The sequence below is a fragment of the Mustela erminea genome, chromosome 10, assembly GCF_009829155.1.
Source record: "Mustela erminea isolate mMusErm1 chromosome 10, mMusErm1.Pri, whole genome shotgun sequence".
NCBI classification, from domain to species: Eukaryota; Metazoa; Chordata; class Mammalia; order Carnivora; family Mustelidae; genus Mustela; species Mustela erminea.
This window is the reverse complement of record NC_045623.1, coordinates 105051738-105076046: the sequence shown is the minus strand read 5'-3', so window position 1 is coordinate 105076046 and position 24309 is coordinate 105051738. Positions and strand designations below refer to the sequence as shown.

General features: G+C 48.3%; 1 protein-coding gene across 16 annotated transcripts in view; it reads left to right on the top strand.

Moving 5' to 3' along the window:
* The window catches only part of CAMTA1 (calmodulin binding transcription activator 1), an 821619-nt gene that overhangs the window by 376228 nt on the left and 421082 nt on the right, over positions 1–24309 (top strand). The window lies entirely within an intron of this gene.

Sequence of the window (24309 nt, the reverse complement as noted above, 5' to 3'; positions counted from 1 at the left end):
ACTTCCCCTTGAGGCTTTTCTTTCTCAGTGTTTTCCTGGCTATTCTTGAGGGCTTATTTTTTCATACGAACTTTAGTATCAATTTGTCTAGCTCTGTAAAATACCATTAAACTTATAAATTAACTTAGGGAGAGCTGATGTCTTTATAATATTAATTGTCCTATCCAGGAAGAACTTACATTTCCCCTTTGTTCAAGAAGACCTTTGTGTTTTGTGTGTTAGTTTAAAAAAGTTTCCTTAGAGTAGTTTTGTATATCTCTTGCTAAGTTTACTCTCCTACGTATTGTATTTTGTTGTTGCCATTGTGAATAGGATTTTCTCTCTGCTATTGATTTCTTAATGCCAATTTTGTATTCTGCTACTTTATTAAATCCTTGTTTTGATTTGAATTATAAATGTGGGTTTTTTTTCCCCAGCGTATTTTCTTGAGATGCATCTGTGTGGATGCTTGTAGCTCTAGCTTATTTATTTTCACTGCTGTATTCTATTCCATTGTGTGAATATGCCACAATATATTTACCTAGTCATAAGTGAATGGACATTTAGATTGTTTCCTATTTGACAAAATCGCTAAGTGGTTTTCCAAAGTTGTTATATCACTTCTCTGTTCTCATCTGTAGTGTATGAATCCATTGCTTTATGGTTTTGCTAGCATTAACCATTGTCAGTCCTTAAATTGTGTCAATTGCATGGGTAGCAGATGGTGGAGTAATATATGTGTTTTTAAAAGATTTATTTGTTTGTTTTAGAAAGAGAGCACACACACTTGAGAGAGTTTGTGAGTGGGGGGAGGGGTAGAGGGAGAGGGAGAGAAAGGCAGAGAAACAGAGTCCCCTTTGAGGGTGAAGCCTGAATCGGGGTTCCTGAGGATCCTGAGATCATGACCTGAGCCAAAACCAGGAGTCAGAGTCTTAGCTGACTGAGCCACCCAGTCGCCCCTGGAGTAATACGGTTTTTCAGTGACTATTCTTAGGCTTTGGGTTCTAAATTATGACCCAAATGATCCTTTCCACAAAGACCGAGTCTCCGTGGGTTGCAGCCTTCATATGTCCTTCCTCTCAGCACCCTTCCCTCACTCGGAAGTGCTTGGCTCCGGATAGGAGTTGGGAACTAGATGACTCTTTCATACCTTGGAGAGAAAGCCACTTCTGTAACAACAAGATGTTCAGGCCTTAGAGGAGGACAGCTCAGCCTCAGGTCAGGCATCCTACTGGGATTTCTTTGCTGAGTTAATTGTATTAAATCAGTGCTGTATGATTATCAACAATCAGCATTTACCGAGTAACAGCTTGAATCTGGCACTTTGCTAGGCTCTGTACAGGGTGTAGAGATGAATTAGACACAGTTCCCACCTTCAAGGGGCTTATAACCTAATTGGAAGGGAAGACATGCTTGTCTTAGAAGATACCATCACTGGGGCACACCAGTGATGCCCCAGGAGGATGTTATGTGCTAGGTTGCTGATGCAGACAGAAAGTTCTACATAAAATGAATGTAAAAAGAAAAGGGCATATTTCTTTCTTCATATCATATAACAAATTCAGTAGGAAAAGCTGTCATTGAGTTTCTTCTTCTTGCATTAAACAGACTAAATTCATCCTAGTAAAAACGCATGCAGCATCTAAAATATCCCCTCTCTCTTTCCAACCTGTACAATCACAGATGACTTAAATTTCATCTTTGAGGCTGGGTTCACCTAGTGGCAGTTGCCTCTGAGTTTCACCTGATTCCAGAAAAGTGGAGTCAACTGTATTTCTAAGTGGGCACATTTCAGGATCCTCTGTCATGAGACCTGGTGGCTGGTCCACTTGTGACCTAGCACCAGATGACTTGCCCTTGCTTCTTATGACCAGATCACTGGCTGTGTGGTTCTCCCTAGGAGAACCACAGAGAATTACAGGTTCTCCCCTGTAATTTATGCAGAGCTCCTGGTACCTCTAAGATCGGAGCCCTCAATCTCTTCAGCCTTTCTGAGAGTGGCACTGTTCTTTTCCTCTTGATGTCTGAGCCCTGCTACCTCCCCTGGGCTTCTCAGTGCTGAGTGCCCACATACCTGGGTTCAGGTATTTCCTTGATTAGCAAGTCCCTCATTCGGCTGCCAGCCCAATCCGGGTGTATGACTAAGGTTTGATCACACCATATGGGTAAGAAGTTTCCATGCTCAATAAAGTGCCACCTCACCCACCCACTTTACGTAAGGGTGACATGTCCCTTTAGAGCTGGATGCCTCGTTCACTATTGCTTGGTCCTGTTGTGGCCAACAGCACACCCTCGAGGCAGCTGGGCAACATTGCAGTTGTAGACAGTTCATGCCAGGCAGTGCTCTAGGGGGAAGCCAGCTGGGTTGTGCAGATATCTTGTCCATAGCCTTACTAGGTCCACTAGCTGGTCTGTCAAGCAGACTGGCCCAGTTCATGTGAGTTGGCTTATTCTTGGCTTCACTTAGTCATTCATTAATTTGTTAAACACTTACTGTGGGCTTCACTGAAAATTCTGTAATTATCCTGTCAGTTGAAATACCCACACATGCAAAAAACCTCTCTCGCCCCTTACTCCACGGAGCAGTAGGTGTCTCTGAGCATCTGAGAGCTTGGGGCTTGTTGCCAGGACTTTTCCTGTTTGTCTAGCCCTGTGCTAGACAAGGGTGCATGGGTCATGGTCATGACTTGTGAAGCCATTTGGCAAATAAAGCCGGCTCACACAAACCGACGGGTGAACATGTACACCTCTGTGTTTTGCTATCATGGTTTGGATGAGAAGGGCTTATATTAGCTTTGTGTTCACTGAGGGCTGGAGTGGTTTAGGATTGCTTCCTAAAACTTGAAGCCCAGAACAACAGGTAAACTGTAGACAGATTCTGGGGGATGGCGTCATACCTGGGGAGAATAACCCAAGTGTGCCCAGAATGAGTATAGTGGGTTCTAGAGATACTGAAGAGACCAGCATGATGGTGTTAGAGGTTTCATGGGTCATATCCTCGGGAATGCCACCCAATTGATCAGTACTTGGGACCTTTGTATGAGAAGCTGTGTTCTGGACTGGCCAATGCTGGGGAGAACTGGCTGGTGTTGGGCTGTGGTTGACCCTCTGCCCTGGGCAGAGCTAGGGAGGTAGCATAGCCAAGCCCTGGTATGGCCATGATACAGAGATAGCCTTCATCCCCAAGTCAAGCCTCTCATCCTTCTCCTGTATGACTGCTGTTTGAGCACTTTTATTTTTTTGTTGAAGCTGTAGGGTAATTACCCTTGTCCTTAATAATTGCATTAGTTTCCTTGATGAGCCGAGATGCTCTAGAGTCTGTGCTGTTAAAAAGAGGTTAGGATTAAGGTTTTCAACCTGCTGCTGGTGTGAGAAGGATATCTCCATGCCAATTACTGTCTCCTTGATAGGATTAGTCACTGTGTTAATTGCTACTCAGAAAAAATGCCAAGTTTGTTGTTTTAGACTTTGGCTTTTAAAATATTGCAGATGTCATCTTAAATGCAAATTGTATTTGGTATCAGAGATAACTGTTGATCTATTAACACTTTGGGGTTGATTTGTATCCGAGTCTGTGTGAGATAGAGGAGTCTTGCCCTTGGATTATTAATTGCATCTTTGATGGTGGTTCCAGAAACTGGGAGGGGGAGGCAGCTGTCAAGCCTGTTCCTTGGCACTCTCTTTGAGAGAACTCAGGGCTCTGTCAGCAACAGTCTGTTGGAATTGGCCAGAGTAATGCATGAAACAACCTCGTTCCTCAACCCAAGAGCATTGCTGGTGCTCTCTCTGTAGGTCACCTGGTTGGTTAGCTTCTGGTTTGTGCCGCCAATGTTGTGTCTCTTCAGTGAGTGTCAGGAGGCCACAGGAGCTCTCAGTCTTTAGAGATTTCTGGATTGGTGGCACCTCTCCATTTTGGACCAGGAGAGACTCGTCAGAACTAAGGAATAACCTATGTTATATGGCATCTTATTTTTCATTTCTATTTCAAAACTTCTAATTTTGAAATGATCTCAAAATCTTAGAATAGTTGTAGGACTAGTACAAAGAAATCTATGCCCTTCACCCAGATCCCCCGATTGTTAACACGTCATCATTTTTGCTTTATCATACTTTCTTTGTGTGCGTGTGCATTTTTTCTGAACCACTTGAAAGTAAGTTTTAGACATGATGGCCATTACTCCAGATAATGTGTATTTCACAAGAACCAGTACATTCTCTTGCATAACTCAGTACAATGATCAAAATCAGGGAAACAGCATTGATACAATTTGATAATCCAATCTCGACTTTATTCCTACAACCCATCATGTCCCAGTAGCGTCCTTTAGAGCAGAATGTCACCATCATCATCATTATCGCCATCACCACCATCATCAGCGAGATCATCACTGTCACCATCATTCGCTCTAAGTTCCCGTCTAAAATCTCACATTTATTTCCATGTCTTTAATCTCCATCAATCTGGAATAGTTCCTTGGTCTTTGTCTTTCATGACTTTGACAGGTTTTGAAGAATACAGACCAGTTAGTTATTTTGAACAATGTCCTTCAACTTGGGGTTGTTCTCTGTTTCTTTGTAACTAGATTCAGGACATGCATTTTTGGCAGGAAGACCAGAGATGTGATGTTGTGTCCTTCTCAGTGCCTCCTATTCAAAGGCGCATGGTTACCAGCTATGGCTCTGTTAACTCTGATCCTGGTTAAGATGGTATCTGCTACGTTTCTCCAGTGAGAAGTTATTGTTTCTTCCTTTGTAATTAATTGGTATTTTGTGAGGAGATATTTTATGTGTATGTAAATATCTTGTTATTCATTAAACTTTTACCCACTTGTTTTAGCATCCACTGATAATTCTTGTCTGAATCAATTATTATTATAATGTTTGCCAGATGGTGTTTTTTTTCTAAGTTTATTGTTTAATATTTTCTACTGTATTGAAGAGCTTTTGCTTTGTTACATTTATTTATTTACTCATTTATTTATTTATACCCATATGTACTCACGTATTCCCATTTTACTCAATGAGTTACATTGACTAAATAAAATTGACTAAGTTACATTCAGTGAGTAATATATTCGCCCAATGGTTTATAATCTAGTTGTTTTGATGGTTAAATTGTCACAGATTTGGCCACTGGGAGCCCCTTCAATTTAGCTGCTGTGTCTGTTTGTCAAATTCCCATAATATTTTTCATATTTTATTATGAAAATTTTCAGACATACAGAAAGTTAACAGATTTTTCTGGTCAACAACCATACACTTATTACCTACATTTTTAAAAAGAGTTTATTTATTTATTTGACAGAGAGAGATCACAAGTAGGCAGAGAGGCAGGCAGAGAGAGAGAGAGGGAAGCAGGCTCCCTGCTGAGCAGAGAGCCCAATGCGGGACTCGATCCTAGGACCCTGAGATCATAACCTGAGCTGAAGGCAGCGGCTTAACGCACTGAGCCACCCAGGCGCCCCTATTACCTACATTTTTAAATTATGTTTTTCCATGCTTTCTTTATCATACATCTAACTGTCTATCCATCCAGCAATCTATCTTTTTTTTCCCAGCAATCCATCTTATTTTTAAATTACATTTCAAAGTAAGTTGTAGACATTACAGCCCTTCATTCTTAACCATTTTGGAAGACATATTGTCTAAAGTTCAAAATTTGTTTATAGTTCTTTTATTAGGTAAAAATCTACATACAGTGCAATGTACAAATAGTAAGTAGACCATTTGATAAGCTTTGATCAGTACATTCACCTGAGTAACTTAAACCCCTATCAAGATGTAGAACACTGCCCTCACCCCCAAGGAAGTTTTTTCATGTCTCTTTCCAATCATTCCTTGTGCCCGTCTTCCCCAGGACCTACCACAGTTCTAGCAACATAGATTAGACTCTACTCTAGAATTTAGGTAAATGGAGCATGTATGGTATGTATTCTGTTGTATGAGGATAATTCTCATCATAATGATTCTCAGATTTACGCACGCCGCTGATCACATCCGTCATTCATCTCTTTTTTTTTTAGCACCTCCTTATTTTCTGGCACAACAAAATGTTCCAAGGTTGCCTTGTACTTTCTTTGCATAAGCCTCGGTTCAGATCTCCTCAAGGAGTCCTGGCTCTTTTTAGTAGAGAATGGTTTAGTAGAGAATGGTTTCTAAATTCCAGGCGTACTCATTGGTATGTTATACTTCTATTCATACTGGTATGTCTTTGCTTCTAGGTGCTCCTTCTCTCTCTCTTAATAGAAAAAGCTAAAAGACCTGGAAAATATACACCCATGAATACATAAACACATATATGTCTACAACCATTTCTATTATATGTTTTCGTGCATGGGAGTATATATGTATGTAAAACCATGAGTTCATAATGATACAAATTCCAATCCAGCACTGCTGGTTCATTCTAGTCTTTATCTTTTCATATATGGAACTTCCTTCTCCAACGTGGAGAAAATTTTTTTGAATATTTATTCATTTTATAAATCCTAAAATATATATAAAGTAGTTAAATAAGAATTAACCTGTACCATGGAAGAAAACAAATCTACTAACTAGAGTTCAATTTGCAGATAGTACTTTTTGTCTTTCATGGGAGCGTGTAAGGTTGAAATACTGTGTCCAAGAGTGACTCGGATTGGTCTCTCTCTCCCGACTTCAGTTTACTCTGGGTTATATAATTTTAGGTTTGTGTTGTGTTTGTGTTCAATTTTAGGGATCTTCTCCAATATTGTTGATTTTTTTTTTTTTTTAGTATGTATAACATTAACATTTTAGAAAGGATAAAACTATGCAAAAAGCTAAGCCCAGAGAAATGTCACTGCCTCCAACCCTCTCATCAGGTAGGTAAACAGTACTTTGTTTCTTTCTCTGTCCGGGGTTTCTTTTGCTAAAATAAGCAAATATGTGTATATTTTCTTATTTTTTCCTTTTTTTCTTACACAAAAGGGAGATGTTCCTTTGCACATTACTTTTTATGAGACTGACTTGCTACCTACTGCACTAATGAGGCACCTTGCACATTACTTTTTAATTTTAAAAATTAAATGTCTTGTTTTGAGATAGTTGTTGATTCACATACGACGGTGAGAAATAATAGATCCATATCCATGTACTCTTTAAACAGTTTCCCTAATAGTACCATCTTGAAAACTCCAGTACACAATTACAGCCAGGCTGTTGACACTGATAGAGTCAAGGCACAGAGCATTTCTATCACGGGGGGGGGGGGGGGGGGGGGGGGGGGGGGGGGGGGGCGGTAATCCTGTTTCCCGATCTGACCACATCCAGTTCCTTCTCTCTCTTAACCCTCTTTAATCCTTTGCCACCATGGATCTGTTCTTCATCTCTATAATACTGTCATTTCAAAAGTGTTACGTAAATGGAATCACACAGTAAGTAAACTTTTGGAATTGGCTATTTTCTCAGCATAATTCTCTGGAAAGTCACGTGGTTGTTGTGTAGCCGTCTTTCGCTCCTCTTGATTGCTGAGTGGTGTTCTTTGGTGTGGCTGGACCACGTTTGTGTAGCCACTCACCCACCAAAGGACACCTACCTGTTTCCAGGGTTTTGGCTATTACATATAAAGCTGTGATAAACATTTGTGTTTGTCTGGTTTTTGTGTGACTGTAAGTTTTCATTCCTCTGAGATGAAGACTTAATAGTCCAGTTTCTGGGTGGTATGATAGTTACATGTTTAGCTTTTAAAGAATCCGCCAAAGTATTTTTCAAAGTAGGTGTACTTGGCATTCCCAACAGCAATGGACAAGTGATCCTATTTCTCCATATCCTGTCAACATTTGGTGTTGTCCCTCATTTTTGTTTTAGCCGTCCTGATAGGTGTGTACTGATATCTCCTTGGGATTTTAATGTGTATTTCTCTAATGATTAATGAGGCTGGACATCTTTTCATGTGTTTGTTTGTCATTGTATATTCTCTTTGATGAAATATGTGTTTGTGTTCTTTATCCATTTTCTAATTATTTTTTACTGTTGAGTTTTGAGAGTTCTTTATATATCCTAGATACTAGTCCCTTGTCTGAAATGGAGTTTGCAAGATTTTCTCTTACTCTGTGTCTTGTCTTTTTGCCCTCTTAGCATCATCTTTCACAGAACAAAGATTATTAACTTTGTTGAAGTCCAGTTAGTCAAACTTTCCTTTTATGGATTGTGCTTTTGGTGTTAATTTTAGGAATTCCTTCTCTAGCCTTAGACATCCAAATTTTCCCTATGTTAAGTCCATCATTTTTTTCTGAGTTAATTTTTATATTAACTTATTAATAAGTAGAATGGACTTAGGTTGAGTTGTCTTTCCTTTTTTGTCTCTCTCTCTCTCTTTTCTTTCACCCATGGATGTCTAGTTACTCTCACAGCAGTTGTTCAAGGCTGGCTTTCCTTCCATTGAATTAGTTTTGCACATTTGATATTAATCAGTTTGGCATATTTGTGTGGGTCTATTACTGGACACTCTATTCTGTTTCATTTTTCTTATGTAATTCTTTCTCTGCTAACAACACACAGTTTTGATAACTGAAGCTATATAATAAGCCTTCTGTTCTGATACTTCCTGCCTGTTTGTCACACTTATTTTGCCAATTTGTGCTTTCTCATTCTTTGATTAAATTTAGCTACTGGCTATCCTATTTTGTTGAAATACCCAGATTTTTTATTTATCAGTTTAATCTACCTCATTAATTTCTGCATCTAACTTTCTTTTTCCTTCCTTGTGCTCTTATTGTTATTCTTCCTCTTCTAGGTTTCTGAGCTTGGCACTTAAATTTTTTTAAATTAACATATAATGTATTATTTGTTTCAGGGGCACAAGTCTGCGATGCATCAGTCTTACACAATTCATAGCACATACCTCCCCAATGTCCATCACCCGCCACTCCATCCGTCCTACCTCCTCCCTTCCAGCAACCTTCAGATTGTTTCCTGAGATCAAGAGTCTCTTATGGTTTGTCTCCCTCTCTGGTTTCATCTTGTTTCATTTTTCCCTCCCTTACCCTATAATCCTCTGTCTTGTTTCTCAAATTCCCCATATCAGTGAGATCATATGATAATTGTCTTCCTCTGATTGACTTATTTCACTTAGCATAACAGCCTCTAGTTCCATCCACTTTGTTGCAAATGGCAAGATTTCTTTTTTTTTGATGGCTGCATAATATTCTAATATATATATATATATATATATATATATATATATATATAAAATCTTCTTTATCCATTCATCTCTTGATGGACATCTAGGCTCTTTCCATAGTTTGGCTGTTGTGGACATTGCTGCTATAAACATTTGGGTGCACGTGCCCCTTCGGATCACTACACTTGCATCTTTAGGGTAAATACTCAGTAGTGCGATTGCTGGGTCATAGGGTAGCTCTATTTTCAACTTTCTGAGGAACCTCCATGCTGTCTTCCAGAGTGGCTGCCCCAGCTTGCATTCCCACCAACAGTTTAGGAGGGTTCCCTTTCTCCGTATCCATGCCAGCATCTGTCATTTCCTGACTTGTTAATTTTAGCCATTCTGACTGGTATGACTAAAATCACTGTGGTTTTGATTTGTATTTTCCTGATGCTGAGTGATGTTGAGTACTTTTTCATTTGTCTATTGTTGGCACTTAAAATTTTTAATTATTCCTTTTTTGGAAGCAGCTGGGTGGCTCAGTTGGTCAGGCATCTTGATTTCAGCTCAGGTTATGCTCTTGGGGTCATGAGATTGAGCCTTGTGTTGGGCCTCAAGCTCAATGGGGGGTCTGCTTGAGATTCTCTCTCCCTCTGACCTTCCCCTCTAAAATAAATGGATAAAAATATTTTAAAAATATAATTTTTATTTCCTCCATTTTTATTGAAATACTTGTTGAAGGCTATGAATTTTATCTGATTGCTGTTTTAAATATGTCCATAAACTCTGATAGGTCATATATATATGAATTTCTATTATATAGATATGAATTTCTGTTATTTTAGTTTTCATTTTTTAAAAATTATTTTCTAGTTTTATTATACCATGATCAGAAAATATTCTGTCATCTTTCTACTTTAGGAAGCACTGATTATTTGTCACCTATTTTTGTGGATATTCTATGAACTTTTAAGCACATTCTCTAATGTCAGATATATAAATATCCTGTATAACCTGGCTTATTGATTATGTGTTTAGGACTCTGTATCCTTACTTTCTTTTTGGCTAACTGGTGTCTTTTGTGCTGAAAGTGGTATGTTAAAGCATCCTGTATGAGCATGTTTCTATCTATATTTCCTTTCATTTTCTACAATTTGTACTTGTAATTGCAGCTGTAGTCTTGCTTGGTGCTAATAATACTATTATATTTTTATTGTCAAGCATGGGGAGATTTCTGGCAACAGAAAAAGTCTGTCAGAAGCTTTATTCCTCCAAGTCGACTTACTGTACTTTGTCTGACACCAAGACTGTAATGCTCGTTATTATTTCCATTTGCTTTGCTTATCTCTTTGTTTTTAGCCTTTCTGAATCCCTTTTTAAAAGCGCACCTCCGTGTACAACATGTAGCTGGATCTTGTTTTTTTAAACCAAATTGAAAATCGGTTTCTTTTCAAAGGTGATTTAAGCCCATTCACAATGATTTCTATGTCCCATATTTATAAGATTTATAATATACTTGGTCTTAACATTTTCATAATATTTTGTATAATAAATACTATGTATTATGTTCTATTGATTATATTTTTTGCTTTGCAGAATGCATTTTCTTTGTTCATTTATTGACTTTCTTTTGATATTTAAGACGTTTTTATTTTCATTTGAATGGTGACCTTTGTCTTTATTGCATTTTTAAAATTCCCTTCTACTTCTACGGTCTGGCTTGTCCTTTGCTGATGGGTTCTTTTACTCCGTGTATAGCCACCTTGGGTACAATGTCCTACACATCCATCACATGGGGCTTATTCTGTTTTGTCTTCCTCTTGTTGTCTACCGTTTTAAAGATTTTATTTATTAGAAAGAGAGAGAGAGAGAGAGAGAGAGAGAGCGTGTGTGTGTGTGTGTGTGTGTGTGCATGAGCGGGGGTGGGGCCAGAGGGAGAAGGAGAGGGAACCCCAAGCAGTCTCCATGCAGCGCGTGAAGCTGGATTGGAGGACCGGATCTCGCAACCCTGAGATCACCACCTGAGCCAAACAGAGTCAGTCCCTGAACCGACCGAGACCCTCAGGCGCTCCGTCCAGCATTTCATAGTTGCATGCTTTGACCTGGCATGTAACATCTCTATGTTTTCCTTCTGCCCTCACTCCCACATTTACCTTAGATGTGCAGCTGAATGTATGCAGTGTTTCCCGCACGTCCCGTTGCCACACAGCCCCCGCATCCCCCCCGCAGATGACGTTAACTCTCTAGGAGATTCCTTAAGAATGGGTGCAGGCTACCCCCCCCCCCCCCCCCCCCCCCCCCCCCCGGTTCTCACACCTTTAAGGCTCGGTCTCTACAGCTCAGATTTTTGAAGATCTGCTTTGTCTGCTTTGCTGGATCTAAACCCTTCGGTTCACAGCTTCTTGGTCTGACTTTGGGGGAAATGCGGCGCCGTCGCCCCCCGGCCCGGCCAGGGCTGCCTTGGAGCTGTCTCGCGCGCCTCTGCCCGCCTCTCTTGCCCTTCCCAGCTCTTGGGTCTCCTGGTTCGCGGGCTGAGATGCATCTTTGGGGTTTTTCATTCCATTTGCGGTGCAGTTTCCGTTTGTACTCCTGCTTTGTGGTTGCATTTTTGGAGGACCTGTCACCAGCTGGAATATTTAGATTCTCTTTTATCTTCCTTCCAGTGTAGCCTTTATGTGGACCAGGACGCTCACACCTGTGCGCCGCGGCCAGCCGGCTGCGCCTGGTTTCGGTGATTTTTGGTTCAAGAGCCCCCTCTGCTGTCAGTGCAGGGTAGCGCAGGCTCTTGAGCCGTTGGCTTCTGCGGCCGCAGGTGGACGGGGATGAGGGCGGCAGCGTGTGCCCTTGGATTTAGCTGATTATGATTCTGGCTTCGCGCGGATTCCGAAGTGTCCGCCTCCGCGCTCCCCGCTCGACCGCAGCTTCCCGAGTGGTGCCCACCCCCTTCCTCGCCATCTCCTTCCCTTCCCGAGCTGCCTCCGGGGACCGGTGCCCCCGGTGCCCCTTCCCTCTGGTCAACGTTCTGGTCCCCTCCACACGCTTGCGTGTTTTCGTGCTTACGGTGTACTTTCTCTTTTTCCGGGTAACTTTAATGGACTCTTCAGCCCCCTGCTCTCTGCTTGGGGGTTGTGTGTGGTGTTACTGGTTCTTCTGGTTGACCTGGGTCGTTCTTGGAGCACGGGGAGGGAAGGTTGGGATTTTTGTGATCACGGTTACCTTGGCTACGGGGAAAACCCCTATGCAGCATTAAAAGATGGTGTGGTTCCCTCAATTTCAAGTGCGATGGGAACCCAAGCCTGTTATTAACAGAGTATGTTCTCTTTAATTGTACACAAACGCACCTTGAGGACATGCTTGAAGAGGTATGCTCTCTTAAGAAGGTGAAGCACACCCCCCCGCCAAGCTTATTTACACCCCATCTGTGGAGCCAGCCAGTTCTTAGAGACACTGCCGGGGAATATCAGGGGCCAGTGGCCTTGTGTTGAGGGGCCGGTCTCAGGGAGACTTTGACCGGTGCTGTGACACACTGACAGAAGCCTGGCCATGGTGTTGCCAGAGGTGAGTGTGAGCTGGTGGCCTTGACGTGTCCGTCTCTGTCGAGGAGAGACAGCTCGCCCTCCAAATACGTTGTACCGGAGTTTTCGCACAAGGCCTGAAGCCCCAGTCTGATTCAGCTCTCCATGGTCGGGGAGCAGCTCAGTGCCTGACAAGGCAGAGGGCCGAAGAACGTTTGCAGAAGGAATGATCTGAGTGTCTTCGTTCTGAAAATAAACCACTTCTGCGTTAGTACTTAGAAAAACCCAGGCCGCTCACAGGAGAGGAAAAGCTGAGGAGGGGATCTGTTCTTGGGCCCCGAGGAGGAGTGGAGAGAGGTGGGGTGCTCCAGGTAGCTCAGGTCACGAGCCCACCTCGGAAGGGAGCTCTCCGACAGAAGCAGACTGGGCCACTGTCCCCCCCCACCCATGGGCATGTGGATCATGGCCTGCCCGTTTTCTCTCTGGGTTGATACCCTTCTTCCTGGCACAGTGCATGCTCCCAAGAGCACTAGACCAGTGGAGATAGTTTCTGTCTCCTCGGGGACCACTGACGGGTTTGGTCATTTGGGGGCCTCAGTTTGCTGCCCCGTCTTCTCTTCTTCTCGGCGGGTTCCAGGAAAGGGGGCCACCTCACTTCCATGGCTTTGGACCCCTCCATGGGAGGGATGGGTGCCTCAGAGAGCCTCTCTGAAAGGACGTCACTGAAGTCTGAGCTGCCTTTTCCGAACGAGTGGTGGTGTGAAGCCGAGTAACCAGGGAAGAAGGGCTTGCTCTCCCTGAGGAGGCACCTGTGAATCAGCAGGCAGTGGGTCAGGCTCTGAGTCTGTGTTCCAGTGTCCAGACAGCCCCTTCCTCTCCGTCAAGTCCAGTGCCCCCATTCCCAGTTTTGGGCATCAACCCCCCAAACTCCTGGACAAGGGGGAACCAGTCAAGACCAGGAGGCCATGTTTCTGAGGAGTTGTTTCCGTCCTTAAGACCTCTACCTCGGCTTCCCCCGCCCTCAGACTGGACCAGTCTTCCCGTCTCACATCTGGCCAGTCGGCACTGGAGTGAGCCCTGGCGGGGAGCTCCTGCTGGGCCCAACGGGTCAGAGAGCCAGAGGCGGGAGGCCCTGAGAGGCCACAGGGGCCAGCACGTGGTGGCCATATGGTTAATGAATGATCTGGTTTCCTCAGAGTCCGTTGTGGGGAGCATCAGAGGCAGCTCAGGAAGGTTCGACGCCATACGAGAAGCTTTGGTGATGGAACAGGGTGACACTGTGGCTTTTTTTCTTCCAGAGTCTTATTCCGTGTCTTTAGACAGAACTGTGATTCATGGCATCGGCTGCGCATCTACTCACTGTCTCTCTCACACACTGACCGTTAGTGTCTCCTGCCTCGTGCCCGGAACTGCGCTAGACACTGAGAACCCAGCATAGGCCCTTAGCGCTTTAGGGAACTTCGAAGAGCAGGGCGGCCACTGTGACTTCTGGGGACTCACAGTCTGTTAGCTTTTGAAGGAGGCCTGTCCAGAATCAAACCGGTTCTAGTTTGCTAAACTGAAAAATGTGCAGGTTTTTTTGGCTACAGAGGCTACATTTCCTTACGGAGGAACAGCAGAGCCATGGGTCCGCTGAATGGGGCCACCCCAGGGTCACGGTCAAGAGCACGGACTTGCATTTAGCCCGAACTGGGCTCATGGCTATGGCATTGGGATCCTAGGATCCCATGAACCGCTAGACTAGTTTTCTCCTAAGTAGTTTGGGGGTAAGGATTCTAGCCTCAGTGGGAGGATTAAATAAGGTAAAGGAATTGGTGAGGTTTACCGCATGGTCGGGAAGGATGGTTATGGCTTCGTGCCCTCTGGTAGCCCCCGCCTGTGCACACGCAGGCACACTCACAGGTGTCTGCACACACACGACACGGGCTACACACGGCCCTGCCCTGGGAGGCAGCAGGGATTTTCCTTTTCGGAGGTTGTCTGAACCGTCAGCTGCCCAGATGGGGAGGCGAGACTCTGACCTGCTGCAGCGGGTTATTGAACGGCTTTGCTGCAGACACAATGCGCGGGGTTCTAGTAATGTCAGATCTGGGAAATGGACCAAGCATGCTTTCCAGCTAAATGAAACACTTCGGGGCCATCAGCTAAATAGATGATGCTTTTGAGAAAGTCCCTTGAGTGTTACGGCAGACCAGAGCTGGGACCCTGGGAGGCAGGGCACGGGGCTGGGCCAGCTGCTCGGGGGCTGCTGGCTGCAAGGGGCCTGACTTCCTGTCTCAACCCCGCTTCTGGGGAGCGGAGATCTGATCGATACGGAACCCCGACCGCCCGGCCTGCTCCTCCTTCCTCCCCCTCCCGTTCCCATTCTCCCTCCCTGTTGCCTGAGACTCCGCGACTAAGGAGTTTGAATGAGGTAAGTCACGCTGCTTCCTAGCCTGGCGCTCTCCCCTCGTGAAACCCTGCCTGTGCCTTGTGGGAGAGGAGCGTGGGCTTCTGTGGGCTGGGGAGGGTCATGGACCCAGGGCCCTCTCTGGAGATCCTCGACACTTTGCTCTTTGCTGGGAGGGGCCTGGCTGCCATCTCTGTGCTCTCTGCAGAGAAATTTGACAGATGATTCCTTCTTTGTAGCGCTGTCCCATGCTGGGCAGGACATGCCCACTGGTCTTCCCGCATCACGGAGGGAGCTGGTGTTAGGCCAGCTTCATGGTCCCCGATCTTGGCTCCACCATGGCCCGGCTCTGCGGTCGTACAGGCTTGTCCTACAGAGCCCGGTTTCCTTCCTCCCTTCCTCAGACGTGGTGTGAGGATGCAGTGTGACGCTTATGAGGGGTCCAGTACCCTGCCTGGGACAGAAGAAGGGGTCAGAAGATACCAGCTCCCCTGCCATGCCAAATCTTTCCTCTTCCTTAAGATCTCAGAGCCCTTTCCTTCTAGGTCTTCTTCCCCTGCTGAGCGGCACCCTCCCTGCCCTTGCCAGCCACCCTCTCAGCACGTTTTATCATGGGTCACAGCTCTGACTTCCATCTTGTCTTGTCTTGCTTAGTCGTCCATCCACCCACCCACCTACCCGTCCGCCAGCCCACCTGGCTACTACACGTCTACTCCTCCTTTCCCCCTCCCACGCCACCCCCACCACCTCCCCACCCACTCATCCCTGCATCCACTCATTCGCCCCTTCCTTCCTTCCTTCCATCCATCCATCCATCCGTCCATCCACCCTTCCCTCCTCACGTGCCTTCCTTGCCTGCTTCATCCAGGTTACTGGCCCATTCCTCCACGCAGATGCCAGACTGTAGGGAGTGAAATGATCGGTCTCCGCTGTCACGAAGCTTACGGTCCCGCAGAGGACAGAGACATGGAGTAGGTGTCTGTGCCCGCGTGTGCATGTGGTGGGGGTGGCCCTAAGCAGGGAGAGAAAGGACTGTGTGGGAAATGCATAGAAGGGTCAGCCTCCAGGTCCAGCAGCATACGGAAGGCTTCACGAAGGGACTCTCCTTGACTGTATATAAGCAACGTGAAGACAGGGCTTGTGGTTTTCAAAGCCTTAGAGGAGCCGCCGCATCAGTAGGCAGTCGATCGAGTGCCTGTTGTTTGTATGAGGCTACAAGGGGTTTTGACTAGGGTTACGAGGAGGGATGGAAATGCAAAATGAATAGTTCTGCAAGTTGATGGTTAATAAATGCTTGCTCGCCGAGTACGCGGGTGAGTGTGCCTTTACCAGCTTATGTTTGTGAAGAAATGCTCCCAGCACATGTTAAATCTGACTCCCTGTGCAGAAGAAGCTTAAGAAGGGCTCATCTGAGTTTTCACTTGACTCATGAATATGTAAGCATGTTTCCTTTTAATCTCCAATTTTATTTTATTAGATGTATTTTTCATTTATCGGATCTAAGATTTTCATTTGGATCGATGAGAAATTTAACGGAGGCGTCATCCCATCTTCCAAATGACGGGTAGAGGGAAGAAGAGGTGGTCCAGCCAGTGAGGTCCTGGGGGTGAGACTCCTGAATAGTCAGCTCAGGGAGCCGCTGGGCCGTGATGCCAGAGAACAGTCCTAATCACAATCACTGCTGCGAATCGTAAGCGTTTCTATGGTACCTTGACTTGTGTAGCACCTTTATGTAAAGCCGGAGAGCTCAGACTTTCCCGCTGCTCCCCGAGGGGGAGAGAAGCCGACTCCCTGCAAAGTAGGGCCATAGGTCTTGCCGGCCTCGTTTTACAGCAGGAGAGGCTGCGGGTTTGGTTGGAAATGTAATCGCTGCTCAAGGTCAGGCTGCAAGCCCGTGGCTAAGGCGCCTGATGAGTTTTCCGAGGGATGGCCTACATGCGCGCCGGTCTGCAGGCTCCCATTCCGGTTGGCAGGGCACCGCCATGGGTGGCTCAGCTCCCCGCCCCCGGTGGGGAGAAGAGAAGCCGGCAGCTGCAGGGTCCCAGTGTGTTCCCACTCCGAAGGAGGCCCAGGGTAGAAACGTTTTCCAAAATGATTTTCCACTTGCTAAAATTAATTATTTAAGGAGATCTGCTGTGTACTGGTTTATCTTTAGACATCATCATCATTTTGGATGGCAGCACAGAACTCACAAGGTCTCTTCTTCTGCCGCTCATGGGGGGTCCTGAGGCCCCGTTGGTAGCTCGGAAGCATGGAGGGAGGGGTCCTCTCTCCTGGAGTCAGGTGATTGTCAAGGGCAAGGCTCTGGGGCCAGTGAGGCACTGGCCCAGGCTCCCTTGGGGCTCTTCTGTGGGAGCATTTGGTGGGTGTGTGTCCCCTGCTGGCTCAGGCCCTGCGTATCAGCTCCTCTGTGTCATTTGGACTGACTGATGGCGCTGTGCCTGCCACACTGCGGCTTCCTTTGCTGCCTGTGGACACGGCTGCTGCTGTGACAAGTCCTGGTTTCTACATACCGTGTGCATCGCCATCAGCCTGTCCAGCAGAATGCCATGAAGTGCCTTGACCTGCCACAGCCCACAGGGAGTTTGGAGGAGAGTCTAGATGTGTCAGGAAGGAGCCCAAGGGTGCCAGGTGAATCGGGCAGCTCAGACTGGTGCAGCACCCACCAGGAGCCAAACCTTTGATTCCCCTGCAAAGTCCCTCCTCCCCCGTCACCTCTCCCCTCCCCCACCAGCAGTTTCCCCAAAACTTCTCTGACCAGGAGTGGGGATTCGTTTTCTATGACACTGGATTTCTGGAGCTTGGAACTTGTCGGGAAGTCAGGTCACGCAGAGGAGTGGCGAGTTTAGCGCCGCATAGCCACGGAAACTGCCAGGTGGCTGAGAAACTCTAGAGAAATGCAGAGGATCCCCAGGACACTCGGCTCTGTTTCTGGGCTTCACTTCTCTACCTGGGTCTCCTCTCCGGAGAAGTTCACAGTGGGATGTGCAGACTTCCGTGGGCTCTGAGTCCTCTCCAGTAGAGAAATCTGGGGTCTGCTCTCTCCGAGGAAGGCTCTGTTCCCCCCCAGAAGCTGGCAAGAGAGCCCCTCCCCCCATTTTTGAGTGTGGCCCGGCCACTCATCTCCTAGTGGGCTTTTGGGAATCTGCCCCTAACAAATGTGAGGTTGCTTCTATGTGGGTCCAGTGTCCCTGGGAACTTCCTGCACTTCCTAAATAGGAGTTGTAATCCCCTATGATAAGGGGCACCGTGAAGAGTGACAGAAGATGTGGTTGTTGTCTCTCGCTCCGAACGAGGTCAGGTGCAATTGTGTGTCTCCCACGCCGGGAGTCCTTGCACAGAGTCCCGCACTCAGCGGGCCAAGGGCCACTGCTGGCTGCTGGGAAAGTAGGGCCTGAGGCCGGAGCCCCAAGGTAGGACTTTGTGCCTCAAGCCTGCCTTAAGGTCATCGCTGGGCTTTTTGCCTCGTCCTCACAGCTACCTGGCTCCCCCGGCAATAAAACATCGTTTTCTATTAAATGATGTGTCTGACATTTACCAAATTTTTATGTGACAATTTAGAAGGAACTGGTTGCATTAAACAGCCTTATTAATATTGCAGTATCATGATTAGGGGGAACATCACGGTCGTTAGACCATAGGGCCGGATTTACGAGCTCTGGAGGAGGCGGCAAAGAGGTCTCTGTTGACCAAAACCCCTTCAGCACAATTCACGCTATGACTGATGAAAGTCAGAGGCGAATCCCCCTGGTAACGACGCAGACCTGCGCTGTGCTGAGAGCACCTTGGAAAGTGCGGATCACACTTCTCCGTCTGCAGAAGGCAGGCGCCAACTCGCCGTGTTGTAGTACCGAGGGGGAAGCCCCATCGGGCCGGGTCTGAGGTAGACGAGATGGACCCTTTCGGACCAGTCTTCTGGTGTCGTGGGACTCTGAGTCTCGGTGCGGGTCATAACTGTCTTCCGGGGCAGGGGCAGGGGCAGGGGGCGAGCAGCATCGGACAGGGGTAAAAACGTGTACCTGGGGTGACACTTGCCTCCATAGGAGGCTGATGTCACCCCTAACTGCCGTGTGGCCTTAGCCGAATTGTCTAGCCTCTGTGAAATGGGCTGGCCCCTCCGTGAAGAGGGGCAGGACCACCCACGGTGCTCAGCCAGCGCCTGCCGCTTCCTTCCTTCTCAGTGTGTGTTGGCCTCTCCAGGGGTTTGAGGAGGTCTTTACAGATCCCCTCTGCCCCCAGGCCTCGTTAGGAACCCACTGGAGAGATTTGGGGAGGCCCACCATAGTTAATATGCCTTTCCGGGTCTATGGGAGACTCCAAATTAAAGGATATGGCTCCTGCCTGGGGTTCCCAGGCTTCCGGGGAGGCAGCCATGTGGAACTCACTGGAATCAGACAAGGACCGGTGCAAGGAGGGTCCAGATGGAGGCCTGTGTTGCGCTGTGGAAGGGCAGAACGTGTGGTATTTAATTCCGTGGAGGGAGACAGTGAGAGTGTAGCATTTGAGATAGGCCTTGAAGAACCCAACGGGATTTTGGCTTTGGCCAGGGGTGGAAGAAAGGGACTTTTAGGCTAGGATGATACCCTGTACAGTGACACAGAGACCCGAGGATACATGTGCAGGTGGCCCACTGGGGCTGGGTCCCTGGTGCACAAGGCCATTTGTGCAAAAGGGCAGCGAAGCAGGCTGAGCCCAGTTGGCGGAAGGCTTTGATGCCAGCCTAATGAATGGCTCATTCAGTGTGCTGACAGTGTGTGACTGGGACTTGAAGGTCACGCTGGAGCAGGCCAAGTGGGGCTGGTGCAGTTCTGTCCCAGGGTGGGCAACTCAGAGGCAGGAGGTGAGAGCAGGGGGCGGGGGACAGTGATACAACGTCACCTCCCTGTTCTGTGTCCTGATCGTCCTGGTGGAACCCTGATGATGCTTGCCGGTGTGCCGAGATCGGTGAGATGGGACCTCTGTTCCCAAGGGCCCCGGAGGGTGAGACTCAACCCTTGAGTGCCCGATGATGAGGCAGAGTCTACAGACTCTGGGGTGAGGAATGGGGGTCTGGGGGGTCAGGCAGGTGGGTGAAGAAGGGGAGGGGAGGGGGCAGGAATGTGGACCTAGAGGGGTGCCGAGCCCTTGTGCAGATGGCAGGGAACAGCGTAAGCATCCCTAAAATTTCAGTTTTCCAATGACAGAGAGTTTTCTTTTTTCTCTTACTATAAAACAGTACATGCTCCTGTGGACAAATTAGAAATACAGGGAGGCAAAAGGAAAAGAACAGACCTTTGAGTCCTACAGGCGCAGCTAAACATTGGTCATGATGTGGGGCCTGACATTCATTCTCGCTCTCATCCAAGTGTTTCTTCTCGGGCCTTTGAGCTGGTTGAGGCCCAAAGCATGGTCCTTTGAGGCCTCAGTGGGCAATTCCCAGGGGTCCTTCAAGTTCAGGGATGGAGCATTGGTGTCACTGGGGGCTACTGAGGCCAAGCAGCCGTGTGGAGGGTGCCCATGTTGTGAGCCCGTGGAAGATTCTGGAGCTGGCACTGGGTGCTCAGAAGGAAGGCTCCCTCCCCCCAGCCTGGAGAAAGCACCCCTGGTACTCTTGTGGCCCCAAAACCCTGGTTCAGAGGCAGCAGCTTCAGGATTCACAGCCCCAGGCTTTGGTTGCAAAGCCTTGCTGGAAAGCCAGATGAGCCCTTGCCAATTAAAGGGAGCTTCTGGGAAGCAGGAAAGAGGGTTAGGGTCAGGGATGAGGGGTGGAGGGGAGGAGGCTGTCTTTGAGGGGACCTAGCAGCTCCTAGCTCTGGCCTCCAGGCACTGGAGGCCACTTAGCATCCCTGTGTTCTCCCGGACGGCTCCTCTGGGCTAACCCCTCTTCCCCGCAGCCCTCCCCAGGCTGGCCGTTGCTCATGGAGAAGCTCCTTCCCTGCCTGTCTCCCGCCATCTGGAACACCCCCCGAATGCTCTGCCTCATCACCCCTCCATCTGCACCAAAGGTCATTTCCCTGATTCTGTTATTAATCCCAGCAGCGTTTACCGGGGTTTTCCGTCTTCCATGGGGGAGAAGATCATTGTTCATGTCCAGGCGGAAGTGAGCGCTGCAGGTCGTGGCCTTGGGCGGAGGTTATCACTCCGGCTTCTCCGCCCAGGAGCCCGAGCCCGAGAGACTGCAGAGAAAGTAGTTTCTCAGCCCAGGTAAAGGGCAGCTCAGACGATTTCTGGATGCATCCTGCAGCCTCTGGGCTCCACGCCAGCTGGGCACTGAGACCTGCTGCCTGTGACTTCTCTGAGAGCCCTGGGCTATGGCCATCAAGGCCTGTCCCGGGAGCAGACAGGGTCTCTCCTTCTTGAAGTTCCCTCTCTGAGCTCAGAACGACTTGCCTCCAGGCCTGCTTGTGGTGGGAACCTCAGCAGCCAGAGGGGGAGGGACACTTCAGTGTCTGGGCCATGGCAGGCCGAAGAGAAGCTGTCCCAGGGACCCCGGGTAGCTGCATCAGCATGAAGAAGCAGCTTGGGTCACGTGGCAAGGAGGGACTCCCAACTCAGGGTGCCCTGGAGCCCTCTGTGCGGATGGTGTCTTCACCCGCTAATGATGGGGTTGAGGTCGGGACGGGGCCAACACTGTCTGGGCCAGGGCTGGGGACAAAGGCCAGGCAGGAGAGAGGAAGGAAGCCGGCAAGCTGGCTGGGTGGGACGGTTCTAGGCCTCCTGAGCCCTCCGGGCACTCATCACCTGTTCTGCTAGTGCGAGAGTCGTGTGATGCTTTCGATCAGAGTCAGTGCTGTGACTGCCCAGGGATGAGATGGGTGGGGGCAGAGGTCACTTTCCACCCTCCAACCCCCGTATCTGATGGACCAGGGGCTGACTTCATTCTCTAGCCTGCAGCTCAAGGACTTTGAGGCATTTGTGCCCTCTGAGACGCTCCCAGAATGGGGAGCCGGTGGCAGCCACCTGTCAGGACCGTGCCGGGGAAGGAGAGGACTCCTGTGGCTCGGACAAGCCAACAGGGCCCCTGGCCTCCCAGAGGCTACCGGAGCAGGGACAGCTCAGCCTGTCCAGTGTCACAAGGGGGGACCCACAGGTGCTGGCGGAACATGTGTTGGGACTAGCATTGTGGGGAGACCCCTCCCCGTGGTGGTGGGCCCCACAGAGAGAGCAGGGCCCATTGAAGGACTCTGAGGCTGAGTGGTCCTTCTTGCTGGGCGGAAGCTGGCTGCCGTGCTGGAGGACACAGCCTGGGTGACCAGCACATGCAGGGATGGTCTCCCTGCGTCCATCTGTGGCCTCTGAGCCAGGGTGCCCCAGACCCCTGGGCCCAGCTGTGCCTGTGCTGGATGCTACTGTCGGCCTGGGCAGAGCTGGCCCTGAGCTCCCACTGGCAGGATAAACCAGCCTTCGTCCTGGCTATTCCGTTTGCTTTGGAGTCAGAAGCGTGATTTACTCTAGAGAGCGCTTTTATGGTTTCTACTGAAAAAAAAAAAAAAAAAAAAAGAAAGTTACTAGACAAAACAATTCTATTTTAATGCACAGCATTTCTATCCTGGGTTATTTTCCATAGAGCACTTGCCCATGTATTGACGGATTCCCTTGCTAGACTCTAAGCTCCCTGAGGACCAGGACCAGCCTGCCGGTGGCTCCCCAGGGCCGATAGCGGTGCCCGGCACGGAGGGAGACCCTGGAAGCGTGTGGAGAGCCGAAGAGCCTGGTGTTGGCAGTGACCTCTTTGCATCTCCCTGGAAGGTGGCCCTCCCTGATGTTTACACAGCTCCCCCTTGGCAGACCTTCTGTCTGCCCATCTTTCTCTTAATAGTTATGGATTATGGAAAAGAAGAACAAAGCCCATTAAGAGGTTCCCCTACATTTGATTTGAGGAAGTTTTCATCAGAACGGTTCCATTTATTGGCCTTTAGCGTACAGCCTTATTCCCTTCCTCAAAACGAATATTGCCTTGTCTCCTTGAGAAAAATTGATTTCACCCAGGAAGGAGAAGAGCAAACTCCCTCCTCCTGCTTTTCTTCTTCTTTTTTTTCCCTCCCACCGAGACAGAATTTATCTCCTAGGTAGGTGTGGGGGGGGGGGGGGGACCAGGAATAATTGGACCAGAAGCTAATTCCCAGAGATTCATTGTCTCGAACGCTCCCACCAGAATGTGGGACGCTTGCCTTGAGTTGCATGCTAATGATAAATGACAACTCTAACAGACCGTCACATTGAGATGTTTAGTCCTTCCTGCTAGGAGATGACACATTAATTTTCCCTCAGATTTACATTGGATTATTAATAAAATATCAGTGTTGGAATGTGACAAGTGAGGGTCTGTAGAAGTGCCAGGCTTTGTTTAGGGGCACAGATTTTAGCCAAATGAGATGTCGGTGGGGTCAAACGTGACCCAGAAGCTGGTGGCATTTGAGTGGTCCTCTTTGCACTCCACTGGGCTCGGGCTCCCGTAACCTGGGCTGCGCTGAGGAGCAGGGATGGAAGCTTCTTTCTCTTTCCAGCAGGGATGAATCCAAAGAAAGGTGATGCCATATGTTCTTTCTCACTTTTTTCTTCTGCTTTGTCGTCAACCAAACACTTTACGTGGATGCAGCACTTTCTGTTTGTTTTCAAGAAAAGAGAGGACTTCCTTTGTTCCAGCCACTGAGTTTCTCCAGTAACTGGCTCATGCGATGAGCAATTACAGAGTGTTTACTGTTTACATGGTGTGATGGCAGGTGCAGGAGACACAGGGACACAATCTGGGGAAGCCGGGTCCAGTGGGTCCCCCCGCTTCTCTGCTCAAAACCTTCAGGGGCTTCCCAGCCCTGCGAAGGTGAAGTTCAGAATTCTCAGAGCGGGTGGGGGCTGGTGGCTGGGGGGACCACCCTGCAGAGCCTCCCTGTGACCCCTTCCCTATGGGTGCCCCATGCTGTGGCCCCACTGCGTGAGCTGCAGTTGCAAGGGCACAGTTAACTTGCGTTGTCTTAGGTCTTGTGTCACACTCGCACGAACGTCCAGGCCCCTCACTGCTCCTCCTTTGCCGCTGGGGCGGGTCCCCTACCTGGTTCATTTGTGTCTTTCATCACACTTGGAGCAAAATCCACCTTCCTTCAACCCCAGGCCTGCCCGGCTCTCCCCTCTGCCTGCACCTCCACCTGCTCTCTGCCTCCAACCTGCTTCTCAGGCCACTGGCCGTGCTGCTCTCTCTTTCCCGGGAGCCCTGGCCTTGGCCTCCGGTCAGATGCTGCGTCCCAGAGGAGGTCTCCAGGCTGGCCCGCTTCCTTCTCCTCCTCTGGCCCCAGCGGGTACAGGACCCGCCTCTTCCTCCCCGATGG